The sequence below is a fragment of the Lepus europaeus genome, chromosome 14 (genome assembly GCF_033115175.1).
Source record: "Lepus europaeus isolate LE1 chromosome 14, mLepTim1.pri, whole genome shotgun sequence".
NCBI classification, from domain to species: Eukaryota; Metazoa; Chordata; class Mammalia; order Lagomorpha; family Leporidae; genus Lepus; species Lepus europaeus.
The window spans coordinates 11595662-11612594 of record NC_084840.1 but is presented as its reverse complement, the minus strand read 5'-3'; the positions used below and the strand labels follow the sequence as shown (position 1 = coordinate 11612594).

Genomic DNA, 16933 nt, shown 5'->3' with positions numbered 1-16933 from the left:
AACAGAAGTGGTGTAGCTTGGACTGCATCCAGCACTCATATGATCTGCGACACAGGTGTTGCAGATGGCAGCTCAGTCCATAACACCAGAACACTGGCCCCTTGCACCTATTTTCTGATGCCTGGAGTGTTTTGTCATCTGAAGTTATAGTATCTATGATAATCTAATGATATGTGTAATCAGTATTTATGATGCAAATTGCTTGCTTAATTTACATAAATACTTCTTTTTATTTAATGACAAATATATCTATCATTTTCAAATTTTATGCTAATTAAAAAAGCTTGTTTATTTGCCTATTTTATATATTCATTAAATATAAATGCAGTCATAATTACATGTCATGAGAATCCACAGTTCTTTGATTGCATCATAGGATATTCACTTTAATTTAGACATTTTAATATTTCTGTAATAAGACAGACTACAATATAAATAGTGCTATCATTATATATATTTTAGGTCTTAATATAAACATATTTTCATACTTGTGCTTAAGCTTGCAACAAAGTCAATAGGTACTCAGATAAAAAATCCATAAGAATGTTTTTTGAAATACATTTTGCATTTTTATCTCTTACTCCACAATCTTTTTTTTTAGAATTTTTTTTATTTTTTTTTAAATTAAACTTTTATTTAATGAATATAAATTTCCAAAGTACTACTTATGGGTTACAGTGGCTTCCCCCTCCCAAAACTTCCATCCCACCCGCAACCCTCCCCTTTCCCGTTCCCTCTCCCCTTTTAAATTTTAACTGAAAAGTGATCCCTGTTAAATATAAGAGTGGGAATAAGAGAGGGAGGAGATGTACAATTTGGGACATGCACAATCTGACTTGCAGCAAATGATGGAGTTAGAAATGTGCCAGGGGATTCCAATACAATCCCATCAAGTTGGCATGTACCAATGCCATCTCACTACTCCAAGTGATTAATTTCAGTTCACAACCGATGGCTCTGATAGGTCTAAGAATCAAAGGGATCACACAAAGAAGAGAAGTGTCTGCTAATACTAACTGATAGAATCAAAAAGGGAGAGAAAGATCCAACATGGGAAATGGGATACACAGCAGACTCATAGAATGGCAGACGTCCTAAACAACACTCTGGCCTCAGAATCAGCCCTTAAGGCATTCGGATCTGGCTAAAGAGCCCATGAGAGTATTGTAGGCATGGAAAGCCAAGACACCATGGAAAAGAAAAAAAAAAAAAGAAGACCTAAATGAAAGATCTCTGTGAGTGAGATCCCAGTGGAAAGAACAGGGCCATCAAAGAAGGAAGTACCTTTCTCTGAAGGGAGGAGAGAACTTCCACTTTGACCATGACCCTATCGGAATAAGATCAAAGTCAGCGAACTCTAAAGGCTTCCATAGCCCTGGCAACTCATTACTCCACAATCTTTAATTTAACGTGTTTTTGTATTCCATAATGTATCTGATATCTTACATATGTTTTAAAAATATAGCAACTCTAAAATTTCCAGTAAATCCTGGACTTTGGTTTTTCCAGTTTGGGCCCAACTGAAAAAATCGAAGGACCTATGTCTCTCATCTTATAGAGACACCAACTAATCAGTCTATTTGGAGTATATTAGAAGGACTGTCAAGATGTGATATGGTACCAGACTTTAAGTTTCTATAATGGAAAATGCTATTAATACAAATGTTTGAGAATTAAAAAGTCTAATGAGCTTGTGTTACTAGACATGATAGTTATCTTAATGAGAAAGCCCCAGAGGCTTAAAGGGTTAAATACTTGTAAAATCCTACAGGTGCTTTCAAAAATACTGTGAAGTAAGCAAGTGCCTCTTGTTGGTTGATGAGTTTATAATTTTAAACATGGCGACTTAAAGTCTTTTGTCATCCACAGTTATATATAATCTGCTGCTCATAAAACTAAAGCGTTGTTGGTTCTGTGTTTAGCTGTCCTCCTATAGGTTCCTATGGACTTTTTCCAGCCACTTTTATTGTATTCAGTACTTTGGGATGGCTCTGTAAACAGATGAAGCCAATAATGTATTAACAGTACCAACTGAGAGAAAGTATGGTTAACTGAGGTTACTAAAAAGAAAAAGCAATTCAAATCAATTGGCAATCTACAAAAAGAGTTAAAGATTTTAAAAGCTATTATTAAAATTGCTATATTGGTCTATTATGCTATATTATATGTGTGTACATATTGTATGTCCACATGGGGAAATTTTATTAAGAGTTTTATTTTAAATGGCTTATAGATAAGATTGTCCATAAATTTAAGCTGCTAAAATCAATCAAAGATACATTTTAATTTGTGGGACCTGAATCTGTGTATCATATGTTTTAGACTTGTTGGTAGAAAGAAACTAAAAACATTTTAGATGGTTGTGCTTAAGTTTACTGGCTAAACAAACTACACCATGTTAGATATTTAAGAGGTGTTTTCAAATACATGACTCTTAAAATTTATAGAAGGCATTGGACCTTCTGGTAAATGTTTTCTTAAGTTGTTATCTAATGGTTGAAACAGTTTGCTAAGTATTCATGTGATATTGCTATTGTCAGCAAGCGATCTAGGACTTGCTCCCTCATTTCTCTATTCTAAGCCCAACTTGTTCTTTCATTTCTCTATTCTCTTCAAGGTAGGAAACTAATTCTATTATGAAGGAATCTGTAGGATGCACAATTTAATCTTTAGACCTTATAAAAGAGATGGCTAACATTTTTCTGCAATAGCATAGCCAAAATAAGAACTCAAATAATAATCTCATAGCTAGATTCACTTCGCCATCAGCGAAGTATACAGTAAGTAGCAACTCATGCATTTCTTAACATGACCAGTATACCTAAAGATTGATTAAAGTAGTAGAACTTAAGGAAAAAGCCTAAAAGAGATATAGTCAATCTAATATATAAATACATGCTTATAAAAATGAATCCCAAATTGTCACATGAGAGTAAATAGTAAAAGTGATATGTTACCATGTCTCTTGTATTGTGGAACATGGATGGAATGGGAGGATGTTAGATTAAGTAGATTAAATCAGACCCAGGAAGCCAAACATTACATGATCTCACTTGTAGGTAGAATCTAAAATAATTGATCTCATAGAAATTGACAGTAGAAAATAGGTTATTAGAGATTGAGAACAGTGGGATGAGGCTAACACTGTTACAGTTAGGAGGAGTGAATTCCGGTGTTCTATAGAAGAACAGAGTGAATAGAGTTAAGAAAAATATATCATATACCTCAAGATAGTTAGAAGAGACTTTGAATGCATTGACCATAATGAAATGATGAAAATTTAAAAGTGCAGATAAAAGAAATCTAAAAGCTTTCAATTGTTCTTCCCTTAAAGAAACATCACATAATCAAAACATCACATTGCAACATAAAGATATATGCAATTTATTTAACTAAAGATACAATAATTTTAAAAGTAATGAAAATGTTTTCCAAGAGAACAGGGATTGTTGAATAATTTGTTCACTGATATATCCCAAGTACCCATACTAGTTCCTTCAAGTTAGTAGGACTTTCATGAAATCCTTATTGAATAAATGAAAATAAATTCAGGCTGGCACCATGGCTCAATAGGCTAATCCTCCACCTGCGGTGCCAGCACACTGGGTTCTAGTCCCAGTTGGGGCACCGGATTCTGTCCTGGTTGCTCCTCTTCCAGTCCAGCTCTCTGCTGTGGCCTGGAAGTGCAAAGGAGGATGGCCCAAGTCCTTGGGCCCTGCACCCACATGGGAGACCAGGAGAAGCACCTGGCTCCTGGCTTTGGATCAGCGCCGTGCACCTGCCGCAGCGGTCATTGGGGGGTGAACCAACGGAAAAGGAAGACCTTTCTCTCTGTCTCTCTCTCACTGTCCATTCTGCCTGTCAAAAGATAAAAAAATTAAAAAAAAATAAATTCAACAACTTCAATAATTACATTAAATGTAAATGAGCAAAATAATACAAGATTGAATAAAAGGGCAAGGATTACATCAGAGATTGTCCAATTCATTGAAAGTCAAGACCAAATTTATGCTGTCAAAATGAGATACATAGTATGGGAAAATAGTTTGAAAGCAGAAGGATGGAAAAATACATTCTGTCAAATAATGAATAAAGAAAACAAACATCTTATAATATAGTTTTCCCATCATCTCAGGTATGTACCTTCATAAATACGTATCTCCATGCCCATGTATGTATATATGTATGGGTACATACATATTCTATGAAGTATTTGCTTTCCTTTTTTATATCAAAGTTATGAATAACTTTTTATGACATAGCTAAACCGAGTGATTTCTTTCTATTGGTATGTAATCTTAAATTCCATAGATTTTTTCTGTTCTACTCTTCTATGAAGCATGAATGACTGTTCTTTGAAGTGTATGAAAAATTTATAATCACATTTTATTTTGTGATTTGAGTTAAGCCATAAGTATCCATTCCTCTAAACCACAAAGATTGGAGAATAAGTTCCATTTCTTCAAATACATTTAGCACTTCTTGCCTTTCACTGACAGTGACCCTGAATAATGTTTGTTTGTTTGCCTTTAGATGTTATGTAAACAACGTGAGTTAGTCAGGTTCTCCAGAGATACAACTAATAGCAGATGATGATGGACCAATGGATGGATATCTGGATGGTAGAGAGGTGGATAGACACACAGACATCGGTGAATTGACTTTAAGGAATGGGCTCATATAAACATGCAGGCCTACAAGTTTTCAGATCTGAAACCTGCAGACTAGAGACCTCGAGGAACCACCGGGCAGTTCCAATCTGAGACCCAGCATGAGCTGATGTTTCAGGTCAGACCTGAATGAAGGCGAGGTACATGTCAATCTGAAGACAGCCAGACACAAACCACCTCCTTCTGGGTTATACACAGCCTCTTATTCTATGCAGGCCTCTCATGGGTTTGATGAGGCTCGGCCACAGCTGAGGAGGCCACTCTACTTTGCTATTTATATAGAGTCAAACATTAATCTCATCCATAAATGCCCTCTCAGACACACCAGGAATCATATTTGAACAAATATATGAGTACCCCGTGATCCAGACAAGTTGACACATAAAATGACCCATAATACAAAATGGCAGACATGTATTATTACAGCGTTTGCATCTTCAGTGGAAACACGTGGAAAGGAGTTGTACCCGTAATCGTTTTTGCCCTGCTCATTTTGATGGATGGCATTGTCTGTGATCCACTCTCCTTTACTTGGCTGTCAGCGAGTGTGTATACTGTTTCTGAGCTCTTGGTTGGATAAAGAGAACAGACTTTACATGTCCTTAAGTAAGCCAACTCCTGAAGTGAACTGTGACCTGGGGAACCTCCCCTTTCCTGCCACCTCTGTTTTAAAACACTCCATCGTTTTAGCCTATGCGGTCTTGCCCCTAATTTACCTTTTCCTGCCACTCTTTCCCTAAAGGCCAATTCTGTCCTTAGATAACCTTTTCTTCCTCTCAGACTACATCTCTTTGCTAGTCCTTGCACAAGAGCATTGACACCTGACATCCTTCTTAAATGCAGCTGATGTCACATCTTCCACTCAGGCTGGGCATGGTGAAAAGAGCATGAACTTTAGAAGGAGACAGGCTACAGGGCTTGGAACATGCCCTGCTCTCTAATGACTGCTCAGAGGGCTTTTGGAAAGGAGTGAACACTTTAAAACTTTAGTTTTTTCAAATGCAAGATGAAAGTAAAAATGCTGCCTCATAAGATTATAATGAAAATTATAGAAAAATTCGCTGAAGACACACAGGAGCAGGCACACAGTGGCCTTGCTACCTCCTTTTTTCTTCACTCCAGTGTTTACCAAACGCCTTTTAGTTAGGGAAATCTGCCTGCCACCAGGATACAGGGTTAAAGACATGGTCTCTGTCTTCAAAGAATTCATACATTATTGAAAAGACAGCATAAAAATAAGCAATCGTCAGCATTATGGGAATGTCTATAAAATAAGTAAGTGTACTACAACACAGCTATTCAGAATATATGTACTAACAGCTATCCAAAAACGGTAAGTATTGCTTTACTGCAGTGATAAAAATAAGCAAGGATTTGGGGTGAGAGGTTTTTCCAAGAGAACTGGGAAAGGAGGCTTCCATGTATGAGAGCTGAAGAGAGCTGGTGGCAACATCAAAGATGTCAGGGCTGGAAGCTGGTCTATTCTGCTAGGGCAGGAGGAGTAGAGAGAAACCTGGTAAAATTAAGAGGGGTCTAAACAAGCAAAACCAAGATACAATAACAATATTAAAGGGATTTCAACTCTTATGAAGTAGGTAGTTTTGCTGTCTTCATATTAAAGATGAGACAGAAATGAGAAAGCAACATTTCCTACATACTACAGCTTGTGGGTTTCTGAGCCAAGGCTCCTGTCATGGGAATGTGGCTGTATCTCCAGTGCTAAGCGTATCTGCATTGCTTGCTCCTCACCAACAGCTTCCGGTGCTGTCTCTGACAGGTTAGTCAGCTTGGAGGTCCTTAGATCATGCCACAAACTCGATTTCTTTATGCCCATGGCATTTTGTCATTGTTTTGTAAGAGACAGAATTTACCATATAGATAACACATTGGCTGGCGCCGCGGCTCACTAGAACCCGGGACTGCCTAAGGTACCGGCACCCCGGGTTCTAGTCCCAGTCGGGGCGCTGGTTCTGTCCTGGTTACTCCTCTTCCAGGCCAGCTCTCTGCTGTGGCCTGGGAAAGCAGTGGAGGATGGCCCAAGTGCTTGGGCCCTGCACCCGCATGGGAGACCAGGAGAAGCACCTGGCTCCTAGCTTGGGGGGTGAACCAACGGAAAAGGAAGACCTTTCTCTCTGTCTCTCTCTCTCTCTCACTGTCTAATTCTGCCTGTCAAAAAAAAAAAAAAAAAGAGAGAGAGAGAAAGAAAAAGAAAAGAAAATACATCAGCATATAGCATGAGAACAGCTCTCTACATGAATGGATTTTGCATCCCCTATATATTTTCCCTATGACAACTAAAGTGAGGCTACACCTGTTGGTGCAAAGCCTACCTGTGGTTTTTCATGCCTAACTGCACACAATGAGCCTTTATCTGGCAGACTGCACAAGGAGAAGCTGCCCCGCCCACCCCAGACTCAGTGGCTGCACCACTGTTGCTGAGGGAGGTTATGGGCAGGGGTCAGGCTCCCTGCAGGGCCGATCACCCTCTTCACACACACATTTGCCCCATGCCTCCATTTCGTTATCTGAGGTCTTGAGTGGAGGTCTTCACGCCTCTCTGCTAACACCTAGAGGAATGGAGCAGAAAGCCACGGAGCTGCTTTTTCCTCCTGTGACTCAGTATCCAATACTTTTCCACACTTCCCTTTTCCCCTCACTGTCCCCACCAATGCCATAAATAACCAGAAAGTATTGTAGGTAATAGTATGGAGCTATTGTAGATAGAGAGTGTTAAGATAAAGCTCACTTGTAAGTTAAATAAAATGTTAATGCCAATAACACAATCAAGGGAAGAAAACTGTAGTTTATATTGAAGACTGTTGAATGAATGAAGAAATACTTCTTGCTAAATGGCACTATTACATTCTCAGTATTGGTAAAGATAACTATTTCTCTGGATCAAGCTATAAATTCAGTGCAATCTGAATCAATAATCTAACCCATTCTAAAATTCAGTTAGAATACATAGGGTTCAAAGTAGATAAAAAGTTTCATGAAAAATAGAATATTTTCCAAAATACTAATTCATAAAACTCTCATGGATCCCAATTATAGGATTAAGATTTTTTACAATTTAATATATTTAATGCCATGTAACTTTTAACACCTAAATCCCAATAAAATGCATATTTTCTATTATTATGTGGTGAGAAAAAAATTACTTCCTGGCTAGCACTGTGGCGCAAAGGGTTAACGCCCTGGCCTGAAGCACCGGCATCCCATATGGGCACCGGTTCAAGACCTGGCTGATCCTTTTCCAATCCAGCTCTCTGCTATGGCCTGGAAAAGCAGTACAAGATGGCCCAAGAACCTGGGCCCTTGCACTCACGTGGGAGACCTGGAAGAAGTTCCTGGCTCCTGGCTTCGGATCAGCGCAGCACTGGCTGTTACGGCCATTTGGGGAGTGAACCAGCTGATGGAAGACCTCTCTCTGCCTCTCCTCTCTGTATAACTCTGACTTTCGAATAAATAAATAAATCTTTTTTTAAAAAAAAAGAAAAAAATTATTTCCTTCACCAAATGGTCCTTTGTTTTATGCATCTTCTTTTCAGCTTGATAAAACCAGAAAATTAAAATATTTATTATGATTTTTAAAACATGTATGAAAATGATTGTGCTTTATGTAATTGGTTGATTATACATTTTTAAATAAACCAAAGACTGCACAAATTCAAAGGAAGATTTAAAAACCAAAACTGGAAGAGGAATGGAGATAAAAAGTACCAGGGTTAAGATCTCACTCACAGAGATCTTTCATTTAGGTCTTCTTTTTTTGTGATCTCTGTGAGTGAGATCCCAGTGGAAAGAACAGGACCATCAAAGAAGGAGGTACCTTTCTCTGAAGGGAGGAGAGAACTTCCACTTTGACTATGACCCTATCGGAATAAGATCAAAGTCAGCAAACTCTAAAGGCTTCCATAGCCCTGGCAACTCATGACTAGAGCCTAGGGAGATTACTGACGCCATGAACAGGAGTGTCAAATTGTTAAGTCAGCAACAGAAGTCACTGTGTACTTACATCCCATGTGGGATCTGTCCTTAATGTGTTGTCTAATGTGCAGTGATGCTATAACTAGTACTGAAACAGTATTTTTCCACTTTGTGTTTCCGCGTGGGTACAAACTGATGAGATCTTTACTAATTATATACTGAATCGATCTTCTGTATATAAAGATAATTGGAAATGAAAAAAAAAAAACCACCTGGTGTTAAATTGGAAATGGCATAGAAAATTAATTAAAAAGAATTATGTAGGATCTCTGTCTTTAATGTGCTGTACACTCTTATTTAATGCTATAACTAGTACTCCAACAGTATTTTTTTTTCACTTTGTGTTGCTATATGGGGGCAAACTGTTGAAATCGTTACCTAATATATACTAAACTGATCTTCTGTATATAAAGAGAATTGAAAATGAATCATGATGTGATTGGAAGGGGAGAGGGAGAGGGAAAGGGGAGGGTTGTGGGTGGGAGAGAAGTTTTGGGAGGGGGAAGCCATTGTAACCCATAAGCTGTACTTTGGAAATTTATATTCATTAAATAAAAGTTTAATAAAAAAAAAGTACCAGGGTTAGATAGAAGATGAAGGGATAGGAGATTAACAGAGATAATTGTTTACATTTTGAGATAACGCTAAAGTTTTACTGACCATAAAACTGAAATAGTAAAGAGATAGGGAGTTTAGACAGTGACCTTACTATTTCTCAAGGTGTTTTTTTGTTGTTGTTGTTTTAATTCAGCTTGAAAGCACCAGGGAAGTTTAGCTGAGTGAGCTAGAACTTACATTATTACAGGTAAAAGCCCCGTCAGCATAGAACTAACACCATGCATTAATGAGTTGGAAGGCAGGAAACAGAGACAACTTCAATGAAGTAACAGCCATTAAAGCCTTATGAGTTCTGAGTTTGAGAGTGGTTAGTCAAAGATTAAGTTCCATACAAAATGATAGCTAATATTTTATATATGTTTTATATAACGTATTAAATATATATGTATATATATGTGTATATATATATGTAAGTGTATATATCTATATATATAAAACCATAGACTTGCTGGAGGTAGACCGTTTTGTAATTGCATAATTTTATGCAGTTTTGGTTTAATTCTATGATTTAGTCCAATTATTGACTGTTTTTACAAGGGAATTCCATTTACTAAAATTGTGTTTTATTACAAAATTCAGCATGTGGATGAACAGCAAAATTAGGAATGATTATGAAATCAGAAAGCTTAAATTGTGGAGCTGTAGCAAATGAACTAACGAGTCTGTATATTTCCTAATCTTTGGTTTGAAATTAATACTTATATTTTTATGTTGTAAACTTGTCATGGTGTTTAAATAGTTAACTAAGTTCAAAATTTCCTGGAAACATTTTCTACATATTCAAATATACTAGCAGAGTTTGGATCAGAAGAATACATGAAAGATGTGTTAGTAACTGCTACAGAATTCAAATATTTGTCATTTTATTATTATAAACTCAACTAATACATTTTTATTTTTTTAAAAATGTACACCTTGGAGCAGTTGCTTGGCCAAATGGTTAAGATACCTGCTTCCCCCATTAGACTACTGGATTTTTTCCCAGCTCCATCTCCTGTCCAGGTTTCTGCTAATACAGATTCTGTGAGGAATCGGTGCTGGTTTGGGTAGCTGGGCTGTTCTCACACTGGAGACCTGCGTTTACTTCCTGGCTTTCAGCTTCAAAGCTTCGCCGAGCCTTGGCCATTGCAGGTGTTTTGGGAGTGTCTCCCCTCTCCAATAAAGAGATTTTATAAAAATTAAAAATAAAAACAAATGTATATCTTTTATGATGGGTTTATGCTGCATACAATGATAATGTGAATAATTACACTCTATATATTTTATTTTTTTATATAAACATTTTATTTTTTTTATTTTTTATTTTTTATTTCATAAATGTGAATTTACAAAGTGCAACTTTTGTACTGTTGTGGCTCCCCCCCCCCCAAACTCCCTCCCTCCCGTGGCCCTCCCCTCTCCCTCTCCCATCCCACCCTTTATCGAGTTTCATTTTCAATTACCTTCATATACTGAAGATCAACTTAGTATATACTAAGCAAGGGTTTCAACAGGCTGCATTCACACAACCGCACAAGGTATACGGTATTGTCCGACTAGTAGTGTTTTTAAGTTTCATAGTAAAACACATTAAGGACAGAGATCCTACATGGGGAGCATGTACCCACTGACTCCCGTTGTTGATTTAACAATTGGCACTCTTATTTATGACGTCAGCAATCACCCGAGACTCTTGCTATGAGCTGTCCAGGCTATGGAAGCCCCTCACTTCACTGACTCTGAACTTGTTTAGTCAAGGCCGTGTCACAGTGGAGGTTCCTTCCTCCCTTCAGAGAAAGGCACCTCTCTCCTTGATGGCCTGTTCCTTCTGCTGGGGTCTTGTTCACCAGAGTCTTTCATTTAGATTGTTTTTTGCCACTGTGTCATGGCTTTCCATGCCTGTGAGACTCTCATGGACCTTTTAGCCAGATCCAAATGTCCCAAGGGTTGATTCTGAGGCAGGAGTGCTGTTTTGGGCGTTTGCCATTCTATGAGTCTGCTGTGTGTCTTGCTTCCCCCGCAGGATCATTCTCTCCCTTTTAATTCTATCCTTCATTATTTGCTTACACTGGCCTTATTTGTGAAATCTCTTTGACGCATACCCTATCTCTTTGATCGGTTGTGTATTTATACTTATCACTTTACCAAGTGCGCTGGCATTGGTACCTGCTTCTCGGCCTTTTGGCTAAGATCAAGTGCAGTATCTGTTCTTATCATTTTAATATTTTTTTTCTTTTTTTCTTTTTTTTTTTATTTTTTGACAGACAGAGTGGACAGTGAGAGAGAGACAGAGAGAAAGGTCTTCCTTTGCCGTTGGTTCACCCTCCAATGGCCGCCGCGGTAGGCGCGCTGCGGCCGGTGCACCGCGCTGATCCGATGGCAGGAGCCAGGTGCTTCTCCTGGTCTCCCATGGGGTGCAGGGCCCAAGCACTTGGGCCATCCTCCACTGCACTCCTGGGCCACAGCAGAGAGCTGGCCTGGAAGAGGGGCAACCGGGACAGGATCGGTACCCCGACCGGGACTAGAACCCGGTATGCCGGCGCCGCAAGGCAGAGGATTAGCCTGTTGAGCCACGGCGCCGGCCCTGTTCTTATCATTTTAATACAGAATATTTTCATAGCTAACGTAAAGTGTAATTTCTGTTGTTCCTTGTTATTGTCATTCCTAGTGTTGTTTGTTATTGCAATTGATGTTATTTCTAGTGTTAATATTTGAATTTGAGATATTTGAGCATGCCTGTGAGAGGAGTGTGCTATCTATCACGCTGATATTAGTTACCATAGAATTTTATAAAAGCATAGGAAAATCTACTAGACAAACCACTATAATTTAGAACACGTCTCTCCTGAGTCTCACTCTTTGTCTAAAAGGAAGGTAATCAGATAAATTGAATTGAAATGCACAAAATGCTATTATGAAAGAAAATTATGCTTTTCATCTCAGTAGGCTTACAACTGCAAGTACACAGTTAGCATGCCTCATACTGACAGTCATATACACCTTACCCTTCCAGCTAAATACTTGTATGACTACTGCATTTCAACCACCCAAGCTCCTTATTCACCATCTGCTCTTACTGTATGTGGTTGGTGCACCCTTTGATAGTCCACAATGATGACCAACCCTAGAAGTGACCAACTATGTGATGTTGTCCCCTGGAATTAGGACTGGAATCAGAAGAATGTGGCAAAAGTGACATGTGAGTTCCATGGTTAGGTTACAAAAACATGTGATTTCCATTTTGCTAGCAGACTCTGTGCTTGTGGCTTGATGCAAGCTGACACCCTGAGGTGATCGTGCTGTAGTAAGTTGACCAGGGTGGGAGATGTGGACGAGGCTCCCAAATTCAGCCTAACCAGCCCCAACCATTGCAGTCATTGGAGGAGAGCGTCAGTGGATGGAACACCTCACTCTGTCTCTCCCTCTCTCTCTAACTCTGCCTTTCAAATAAAGAAATAAATATTTAAAAATGAAAGAAATTGAGGGTGGCCTCCAGTCAACAATCAGGAAAGAATGGAAGCATTGACTCCTGCAGCCACAAGGACCTGAACGATGCCAGCGAGCACTGAGTGAGTTTAGAGGGAGATTTTCCTTCCACTGATCCTTCAGATGAGGTTCCAGACACTGGGCTGACATTCAGATCACAGTCGTGGGCTGAGACCATGAAGCAAAGAACCCAGAACCCTGATCCATAGAAGCTGTCACATGATAAAACTGTTATTTTATTAAATTTGGGTGCAATTTTAACAAAGCCGTAGTGAACAATGCACGATGACATGCAGCAATAATACAAATCTCTCATTTCAAGTATTTCCCAACTATGAAATGATGTATTGTGACTTTATTACTAGAATTTCAGCATCAACTATGAACATCTGTCTTTTAAAAAGCCATTTGAGAGAGAATCTGAGGAAAAGAGGCAGGAAGAGAGAGAGAAGGAGAGAGAGATTGAATGAGAGTACTCCTATTTGGTGGTCCTCACCCAAATGTCCACAGTGGCCGCATCTGGACCAGCTCAAAGCTACAAGCCAAGCTCTGTCCAGATTTCCCACATGGGTTGTATGGACCCAGTCACTTGAATCTTCACTGCTGCCTTCCAGGTGTAAATTAGCAGGAAACTGGAATTGACAGCTGGACTCAGGACTCGAACCGAGGAACTCTAATATGGGATAGGGGCATCAAAATTAACATCTTAACACTTAGGCCTAATGTCTACTCCAGCATATCAATATTGATTTTCTACTGAACATGAGAGACTTCAAAAACTAAATGCACTTGGAATTAAAAGGTTAATTATATTTTGAGCTTTTATTGAAATATATGTGTATGAATGATCTTCAAAGACTTCTCAGAAAAAGTACTTTTTGAAAAAAGTATGCAAGAAATTCAAATGTTTTGTATTTTAACAATAAATTTACCTTTTAATTATATATTTGAATAAATTTTTTAAAATATTTATTAAAATGCAGGACTTGGGGCTGGCACTGAGGTGTAGCAGGTAAGGCTACCACCTACAGTGCCAGCATCCCAAATGGGCACTGGTTCAAGTTCCGGCTGCTCCACTTTAGATCCAGCTCTCTGCTATGGCCTGGGATGGCAGTAGAAGATGGCCCAAGGACTTGGGCCCCTGCACCCAGGTGGGAGACCCAGAAGATGCTCCTGGTTCCTGGCTTCGGATCGGTGCAGCTCCGGCCATTGCGGCCAATTGGGGAGTAAAACAGCGGATGGAAGACCTCTCTCTCTCTCTCTTTCTCTCCTCCTCTCTCTGTGTAACATTGACTTTCAAATAAATAAATAAATCTAAAAAGGCAGGGTTACAGAGAGAGCTAGAGAGAGAGAGATCAATCTATCTTATCTACTGGTTCACTCCCGGAATGGCTACAATGGCCAGATTGAAGTCAGGATCCTGGAACAATATAGGGGTCTCTCAGGTGAGGCAGGGACACAAGTAGTCAGTCCATCTTCTGCACCCTTCCCAGGCACATTAGCAGAGAACCTATCATAAATGGAGCAGCCAGTACTTGAACCAGCAAACAATATGTGATGCTGGTGTTGCAGGCAACAGCTTAACCTGCTGTGTCACAGTACCGGCCCTATCAACACACTTTTTGAAGTACTGTCATTTGGGAGGAGAGAAAGTGTTTCTATACAGTTTAAGTTATGTAAAACATAAATGTGCGGAACAAACCATTTATATTTTAGGAATTTTTTCACAGGATGGTTTGGATTAGGTTTCTTAAAATAATCTATCAAAGGAAACCTGCGGAAGACACATGGTAATTTTCCTGTTATTTTGCATTTAGGAAGCACAGACAATTATCGTGTTTCAAAGACTTTCTCTGTCACACTTCTCAAATGTAATTACACAATGGGAATCACGTAGAAATGCTATTAAGTGTGATAACAAGAAGTCATGACCGAGCCACCCAAATTAAGAACCAGAACAGTGGCGTTGCTGTGAAATCTGACTGTCACATGTTGCTGCAGCCTGCTGCTCCGTCCACAGGAGTCATCACTGCTTAAAATTTGGTGGCCGTTGTTTTCTTTGTTCTTAAAATTATCATATTTTCTCTAAGAGTATGTATAAAATAACGAAGTGTCCATTTACAGGATGAGCACAGATACAACAGTTCCATGGAAAAGTAATGAAAGATCCTCATTTCAGTACTAGCACCTACTTACATAATTATTGTCAAAATTGTTAAACAGTTCTAAGGTAACCCAGTTCTGTAAGGAAGAAGGACCAATGTTTGCTTGGATTATTACACTGGAATTCCAAAAGTTCCCTCGCATTGTAGGTATAGAATAAGCTTGTGTGGAAACAACTGGGAACTTCCTTAGAAATGTTTACTAAATGTTTTAATATGAAATAAGTAAAAAGGATACCAAGGTTGGCATTTTTTTAATCATTCTACCTGGCAGCTGCTCTGTTGGGACACATAGTACAGGCATTGATGCAACCTGAAGAGACAGCTGTTCACAACTTGTATCAGGTCATAGAAAGATAAAATTTAGGGGCCAGCACTGTCACGTGGCAGGCTAAGCCTCTTCCTGTGGTACCCCTTGTGGACACCAATCATGTCCTGGTCGCTCCTCTTCTGACCCAGCTCTCTTTCTGTGACCTGGGAAGGCAGCCTAGGATGGCCCAAGTGCTTGGGCAACTGCACCCATGTGGGAGACCCGGAAGAAGCTCTTGGCTCCTGGCTTCAGATTGGCACAGCTCTGGCTTTTGTGGCCATAAGGAGTGAACCAGCAGATGGAACATGTTTCTCTGTTTCTTCCTCTTTCTGTCTGTAGCTCCGCCTCTCAAATAAATAAATATTTTTTTTTAAATGTAAAATTTACTAGAGTTTGATGTGAATGAAATCTGTACAGACTTGTTTGAGCTTGCTCTGACTTGTGTAACTTCTAAAATGCTCTCACTGCATGGGAGCATCAGCTGTTTACTTTGAGGAGCTAGAACTTAGGAGAAACAGGCTTCTACCAGAAGCTTCAAACAACATCAAATCTACGTGGCTACAAGATACAGGATAGGGATCCAAAAGCACACCCAGCAATAGCCTAGCAGAAATCCTGCGATTTCCAAGGAGAGCTTTGGGCCCAGAAAGTATGCATGGTCATGAAATGTGCTGAGTGCATGTGTATAACCTCAAGGAAGACAATGCTACTGAGTCACTCAACTTCCCTATCTTAAAGCAGGCTCACAGAACAGTGGACTGGCCCCTTCTCTGGATCAGTTGCCTCTGACCTGTGCTGGATACTCACCACAGAGCATCACCAGAGGACAGAGGTCTTTCATCCAGGAAGCAGTCCTTACCGACTCTTTACTAAGATCTGAGAAGTCCTAACAATTCTTTCATTAATGTCAGGGAGCCTAACTAAGGGCCATGCCCTGAGATGCCCATGAAAGTAGAACAATGTCCAAAGAACTAGTTGTTCATCCTCTTCACCGCGTGTATGTTAACTATTCTTCTATCAAACTTCAAGCAAAGCTAACTAAGAGTTGTTCATCTTCTTGATGACATGACCCAGGAATTTAGGGGCTGACACTACAGATTTCTAAGTCAGATCCTAGTTCTCACATCGTGGTTTTGGCCTGCTCTTGGCTTTATGTAAGGCAGAACAGATACCTGTAATGAGACAAAATTTTAAGAATTATAAAGAGAGGGTGGTTGTTTAAGTATTTCCAAGAAGCCCTGTTGTATGCAAGGCAGTGAATGAGAAAGGACTGAGATAGATGATAGGAAGGCAGTCATGAATCAGGCAGGTCGCTATGCATAAGGAAAATCAGAATCATTTTGTGTTCTAAGACATGTGGGAACGATTTTGTGATTCAAAACCATAAAAGGAGCACACGCAGTGTGTTCACAAAACCAGACCACTGACTAAATCTAGACTACAGTAGTTCACTAAGGCAATGATATCACAAAGCTTACAGAATGAAGATTTCAGGAGGGAATTCACTGGCTCTCCCGATAATCCAGCCTGTTTATACTATACATGCAACCCATTCCCTTATAGCTGTGATCACAAAGTAATACATGTATTAAAATGAAGCATAAAAACATAAAGAGAACATTTGACCTTACCAGATTGGAGGAAAGTAGTATGCATATTAAGAATAGGACTTAGTAAAGGTTGACAGGAGTGGGGAAAGACAGAAAGTGTGATAATTT

The 16933-nt window shown here is 39.3% G+C and overlaps 1 non-coding gene across 1 annotated transcript; it reads left to right on the top strand.

The window, feature by feature from the left end:
- The first annotated feature begins 11422 nt into the window (after window positions 1–11422).
- Window positions 11423–11622, top strand: LOC133774067 (U2 spliceosomal RNA). The gene has a single exon (XR_009868042.1). It is a non-coding gene; the product is annotated as a U2 spliceosomal RNA (small nuclear RNA).
- The last annotated feature ends 5311 nt before the right edge of the window (window positions 11623–16933 follow it).